General features: G+C 43.8%; 1 long non-coding RNA gene across 1 annotated transcript; it reads left to right on the top strand.

The window, feature by feature from the left end:
• The first annotated feature begins 977 nt into the window (after positions 1-977).
• On the top strand, positions 978-6,713 carry LOC130517364 (uncharacterized). Its single transcript, XR_008947709.1, has 3 exons — positions 978-1,343; positions 6,167-6,276; positions 6,437-6,713. It is a non-coding gene; the product is annotated as an uncharacterized LOC130517364 (long non-coding RNA).
• Positions 6,714-7,282: the final 569 nt, after the last annotated feature.

Genomic DNA, 7,282 nt, shown 5'->3' with positions numbered 1-7,282 from the left:
TTAAATACCTCCCCCCCATCGTTTCCCCTCCTCCACCCCGTTATATTTTATTCTCTAACGCGTGGTGAATTTAATAAATATATGCAAATGTGTGCTGTGGAACATGACGAGTGTAAATCAGGCAAGGATGTTCTTTGAACGCTGCCGAGATTGAGGCTGAGAGCTGACCCGGGGTTAATCATTTTTCACTTCCCTATCGCATTCAATTCTGCTGCCGCTGTGCACGTGCATGCAGTGCACGCGTGCATGTGTGTGTTTGTGTTCCCTCGTGTAATACAATGTGCCACACGCGTGTCAGTCTGGACTGGCCCTGCAATCCTTTACAATAGTGTTTTATTCAGTTTCAACCCTATGGAAGATGTAGATGAATAAATAAAAGTGGAAACATCTGTTTTTAAATTTTAAATGTTTTATTTTTGGACGTTAGCGGGAGCAGCCCACTGTGGAATGGATGCAGCCTAATTTACAGTGTGAAGATTGTTCGATGTTTATATTTTTATGGTAACGCCAACGTTAATCTGGACTTTTGTCGTAATGTGAGTTATTGTTGGGGTCCAGGGTTCCAGGTCGTGTGTTGTTGTGGTCCTGCTTGTTTCTTCCTGCAGGGGGCGTGGAGGAGCTGATCATTTGCTACAGCTGGTGCTGCAGGCAGGCGCACCTGTCAGCAATCTACATCAGGCCACCTATTTAAGGACGGAGTATCTGAATGGTAAAGCTGACGCCGTTACCTCGTTATTGGTTAGTTGCCACTCGTTTGAAATGCTTCTCCCTGCTTGTTTGCGGTCTCCATGCTGCCCTGCTGGACTGGAGAACGCGCAGGACCTGACTCCCATGTTGGCTCCGCACTAGAGCTCTCTGTGATCTTTTACTAGAGACTTGGTTGTTGGACTTTTTCCCACTGCGTTTTTCCTGCTTTCGGGTCCTGGAAAAAAACTGAAACTTAACAGTTATCAGATTTTTCATGCAAACATCATCTATGAGCTGTGTCCGATGCTCTACAGGATGTGTTGTACAAATGCTGGTACTTCACCGCCATCAGCTGAAACATATATCAAAGGCCACGGGCACTGGAGTTCGTCTCCAGTTAGATCAGAGATGGTTAAAGCCAACACACAGACTACAGCTGGAAGAGAAGCAGGAGGACATTTACAGGACAACTAGCAAACGGTTAGATCCGAAGTATCGCTCATAACACACAAGACCTCTGAGAGTCCAACATCTTGAAGACGAGCTGAAGGACACAGCTGGAGGTGGAGAGTAGAGAGTTTGAAAGAGCTGGATGATGAAGATGGGAGAAACAAATATGAGGTCAATGGAAAGGCGGAATCATTGACAAAGGAAGGGTGAGTGAAGAGGCTGCATAGATGGAGGGCTGTTCAACTCACTTTCTCCTCACCCACTGCTCCCTCCATCATTACTTTACATCCAACACTTCCTCCCTGCTTCACACTAAAAACCTTATAAGAGAGACGGCATTATGATCACAATGGTGCTGCAGCTTCGTTGGTTATATCGCCTGTCTAGTATGTTTTTCTATACAAAACTCCATTTGTTACTATGGAAATAGCTGAAGTTACTCATGTAACCCTGCTCTCTGGGTCCTCACATCGATTTGTGTCGAGCCGATTCCCGAGCTGTACATTGTGGATTACCCAATTCAAGGATGCCAACAGGGTAACAAGGTTCCAGTGGTAACCTGAGATGTTGCCATTTAACAACCTTTTGTGGCGCCGCAGCATCAGGCGTAGCGGCAACCTCGCTAAGCAACAGCGTGGCCAGTAGTAGAGATGCAGGTGTACGTTGGCCATGCAAGATTCACTTAGGTCTGAACGCTAGTGCCCAGCAAACACGTATTTGTCACATTTAAAGATTTTAGAGGTCGACTGACTACAGCACTCTGCAGCTACTGCTGATGAACAAAAGTCTTTACAGTGTAGTTCGTCATCAAATCGACAGCATTATTTTGCATTCAGGGTAACTAACCTGGCAAGATCATGGGGAAAAAGCTTCTTTTTTTTTTGCTCCTCGATAGAGGATGAGTAATGAAATGGAGTGGTTGTTCAATTTTATCTGACTTGTGTTGCATCAAGCTGAAGAATGATGAAGGCGACTTCACTGTTGTGCTTGAAGAGCAGCACATTAGCGTCGACGTTTAAAATGTTCCGCAGCCGTGCCACACATCATGTGTTCGACAACGTGTGGTTGTTGTTTAAATGGAACATTGTGCGGATTGGAATATATTATGGGCTGCTGACATAGAAATAACTCTGTGGCCCCACTGAGAAATTTTCCAATTACAATTACAGCGATTCCTCAATACTCAATCAATTTACTGTTGTACGATTGTCCAAGGAAGGTCTATTTTGAAAAGGAAGCCTATATTTTTATGCACTTAAATTCCAAGCACTTCATTTGTTCAAGGCTCAAATGAACACTCATCAATGCGCTGCACTATGGGACGTCATGTTCCTTTATTATGATCGATTTTACAGTGAATCAACTTCAGATAATCAGTCATACAGTGCTATAAATACTCACATTCTCGAAACATTGACGAGGGCAAGGAGCTGCTTTATGACTACGGTGACCACAGTAAAGCCTCCATCACGGCCCCCCGGGCTCAAATACTGAAGGCTGAACCCTTATGGGACAGCCTGTGTTTGTATATACACACTGTACTACATACATACTATATACAGATAGATGGATAAATGGATAGATGGATAAATGGATAAATGGATAAATGGATAGATAGATAGATAGATAGATAGATAGATAGATAGAGATACTACGAGTGTATATGTGGGGAAATAACCTGCTTGGTGGAGGGTCGTGCTGTCTGACTGTTTTGCTTCTTGTTTAAAGCGTTCTGTGTAGATGTGTGTTTACCTTCATGTCAGTGACTAGATCATCAGTTTATACTGATGGTGTATAAATTCCTATTTTGAATTATTGTGTTTGGTAAGAGCTCATTTTCACACTTCTGAAATGATCATTAGTCGGTTGACTCGAAGTTTGTGTGTGTGTGTGTGTGTGTGTGTGTGTGTGTGTGTGTGGTGTGTGTGTGTGTGTGTGTGTGTGTGTGTTTGGACACTCCTGTCACCCGCAGGTACCAAACGCTCCATCACCGCTCACTTTCCCTGCTCTTTCCGTACGACTGCTCTTCTAATCAAACATAATTTACTCACTATCTCGGCCCCCTTTTGCAGCCCTACTCACCCGCACGCGCTCGCCCTCACCCTTCCTCGCTGCACTCGCTCACCCTTCCTCACCTCGTCATGGTAGCCCCTAACCAAGGGCCTGTTGCCAAGGCGACCAGCATCTCATTTCTAAAGTGTCAGTTTGCATTATTGTCTTCACGCTTTCACTTTCCAGCAACAATCCCCCCTCCCTCCCTCTCTGCCCCCCCGTCACTCTATCCTGCACTTTGCTCCTCCATCCACTTGACTTCCTCCTCTTTCACGCTCATAAATCCACACAAACACAAACAACACCACAAAGTAAGAATCTAACCGCCTACTGACAAAAGACAATGCATGTAAACATGTAAACAATTAACAATAGCTGCATTTTTAGAAAGAGAAAAACACAAATATAAAACATACAGCTATCAGTATCAGTTCTTGTGGGGTCATAAAAATATTTTGGAGAAAATGTTTGTGAATATATCAGAATAGCAACACAGACTGCACAAATACGTGCTGTATTGTAGCATAAGACTATATAGGCTGTAAATCAGAAAATAAACATCGATTTAATTAAATTAAATGTCGTCAAACAAGCCATCAATCAGGATTTAATTTTGTGCTCTTATGGTTTAAACTAAAGTTGTTATTGTTCAAGCGGTCAAATGTTGCAACGTTTTCACTCCGAACCTCTGAAAAATTGTTGACGTTGAGGTGGAATTTTATTACAGCGCACATACACGTACGTTGAAAACGTTAATTTAGTCACGATCCAGATCCATCAATAACGCTGCACAGAGAAACAATCTACTGATTGTTCAGACTTTTATCAGATCCCACAGAGACCTCACTAACAAACACACTTTTTACAAATCCAGGCGGATACCAGGCAACACTGTTGTTCATTTCGATTCATGCTTGTGGCCATCTGGCAGATGCCAGGACCAATTTTTGTGGTTTTCTTGTGTGTTTCCACCAGCTCCTGAGGGAAATATCTGGTTCTTTAGCTGCTAAATGCTGCACTGTGTTTACCGGCCAGCCTTTAATGTGCGTCCATCCCTGTTTGGTGGCTCACTTGCCACAGAGCCTTGAAGGAGCCACTATGTTGTGTTCCCTTAATACTAAAACAGTGACCGCTTTAAAACAGGGTCAACTTTGGACCATTGAAATAGGCACCCCCACCTGGGTGTCTGCATTGCAGGTGTTTGCATGCACAGACTAAAAGGTAAAATATGATCTTGGACAGGTGGAGTAGAGATGGCAAAAAATACCATAAATTGCAGTTTCAGCCAAAATAATGTGTGTCTGAAGTATCATTAACCATAATGAACAAGCCCTCCCTCGGGCGGGTTCTTGATCACAGTCAGATGCTTCCACAAACTGAGCACCAGTTGAGGAAGGATGAAATGTTTTTTAAGTGAACACTACCTGTGATCTCCTCCTTCTGGGAACCCCCGAGAACAGTGTGAAGTGTGTGTTCTGTTGGAGGAGAAGCCTCTGCTCATCTTGATCTCAGCTCTGACCATCGGCCGAAGGCAGGCGGACGGACGATGACGGGCGTTTGCAGGGAGAGAGTAACGAGACGGGAGAGGGTCTGTCGGAACACGCAGCGTGACCCGTTAAATGTTTGTGAGCTCGGGGAAATTAGATTCACACCTTCGTACCCACTTGAAATATGTATCGTCTTCAGGGCTGGAGTGTCACAGGAGTATGTAAATATACATACACAGAAGTCAGTTACAGTACTGAGTAATGATTCATGTGGCAAATATATGGAGGAAAAAACACATAATAAAAAGGAAAGTGACTTATTTATGCTTTGCATTTTAGTCTATGTTACACTTATCCTGGTGTAAATATGGCTAAAAATCAGAAATGCATGCTTTTGCTCCCTCTGGAGCCTGATTCTATTTTTAGAAAATACTGAAATCCTAATGCGCTAACATTTAGCTTCAGCCCGATCAGTTACAACAGCATTTCTACATGAGCTTGATTAATAATACAAGAGTATTATATGCAATATGAGGGTCTACCTGCTCCGTTGGAATTTCCTCTCAAGCTTTCTACCCTGTCCAGCCGTTTCTGTGTGCCCGAGACATCCCAGGCCTCCCAGGACCTGGAAGGTTAATATTTGAGGGAAGGATGGCCCATAAATATGAGCAAAGGGACTTTTAATTAAATAAGCACTTCTTAAATATTCTCTTGGGCCGGCTGCTTTTGTTTAAAGATGATTGATTGAGCACTATCTCTCCAGGCAGGACCATTAGTTTCGCCACTCGCCGCTGTCGTCCATCCCTCCACGCCATCTCTCCATTTTCTCCAGCTCTGCCAGCATCTCTCCTCCTGTTCTCTCTCAATTACCTCTCTCGCTTCCCCCCTCGTTTTCTCCCCCCCCACACACACACACCCACCTTTTTTGAGTTCTCCGTGCGACTGCTGTCAGCTGCCCCTTCCTTTTCTCTTTTCATCAGCCCACGTCCCTGAGCCTCTCTCTCAGGAGGCCCATACATCTCCAAACTCTTGACAAGGTAATGAGGCCATGCTAAATCCTGCCACACCCTGGAGCCACGGCAGAAGGTGGAGGAGCGGTTTGGCCCCTTGGCTGGCCCCGGCTTACTTTACGTCTGTTTCAGCTGCACTTCATGTTTACATGAGTCAGATATTTGGATCAAATCTGATTGATAAGCACATTACATTTAGTTTCTTTTCATTCTTGGGTTTATAAGACTTTCATATTAAAAACAAATCTAAGAAGTATATACAGAAGAGCAGGTCTGAGTGAAAACATTGACATATATGGGACTTAGACCTGTAACCCTTAATGCAGCTGCAATAGGAAGCCACGGTCGGTCAAATAGTCAGTGCTGGGGACGTCAGTTTTAACTGAATACATGACAAACTTACATTATCAAGACACAGAACTAAAGGAACAAATGTCCAAACAGGTTTTGTTTTTTGTTTGTTTTGTTTTTTTTAAAAAGAGGATGCCAGCTTGACACCATCAAACTGTGCTGAACTGGGCTTGACGGTTCTTCTTTGGGTGATAATTGGTGGCGGACCCAGAAACTGGCTGACTGCAGCAGCTGTTCAGGTATTTCTCACTTTAATGATACAGACTTGGTATAGTCACACATCGGCTCTCAATAAATGTGTCACTGTCAGATCTGGGGCCCAAATTCCATCAAAACGAAGACTTTATGTATCACTAAATAACAGCAATACAACTTTCCCCACACGACTAATCATTGCAGGAGATGAAAGGGCGTCTTCCCTCTTCCATCTCTCCCCTCTTCCCTGTTTGTCTTTCCCTCCCTCCCTCCCATCTTTCCTCTGGAACTGTGCTGCAGCAGCAGCTGGCCATGCTCTGCTGATTCCTAGCTGGAAGATGCGGATCACCAGGGAAGCTCGGTCTGACTGCGGGCGGCCGAGGCACAGTCGACACACGCGCCAACAGGGAGAAAATTCTGGTGAACGTGTCACGTGTGGGTATTTCTACATTGGAAAAATAAAATATTTACATGCAAACAATGCTGAGTGTACTTGGAAAATGTTTTGTGCTCTTCTTTATTCTATAACTCATTCGATGCTTTTTTTCCCCAATCATACGAAGTCTGTAAACTCATCACCTTGAGTTGAAAGAGTGGCGCGCTTCAGTCATCTGTACATTTTGTCATTTAGTAGTGCTTATTATTTATTTCACTGAAAGAAAATAGTCATAAATATTTTGAATAGCGCAAACAGAAACTCTACATCTATTTATCTGAAATCAATTATAATGGAGCATTTTTTTAATTGCTTGCAAAGGGAAAAAAAACAAACAACAGTGGAGGAATGTGAAAATGTTCCACAGCAAAATAAAGATGAACATGAATGAATAGGTGTAGGATGCCATGCAACGTCTTAAAAATGCTCGCGTCCTGAGATCACGTGGACTCCAACAACATGTTTACCAAATGCTTTAATGACACCGGTGGAATCTGGAATGCAAACAGAGACTTTGACGCGCGGACGGGTCTGTGTGTGGGATGGAGTGACACTCCAAAGAGAGGAGGATGCACGGAGAGGTGATGGAGGCGATAATGGAGGCGGAGGAGAGA

The sequence above is a fragment of the Takifugu flavidus genome, chromosome 20 (genome assembly GCF_003711565.1).
Source record: "Takifugu flavidus isolate HTHZ2018 chromosome 20, ASM371156v2, whole genome shotgun sequence".
Lineage (NCBI taxonomy): Eukaryota > Metazoa > Chordata > Actinopteri > Tetraodontiformes > Tetraodontidae > Takifugu > Takifugu flavidus.
Note: the sequence above shows the minus strand (reverse complement) of the source record. Positions and strands in the feature narration are given on the sequence as shown.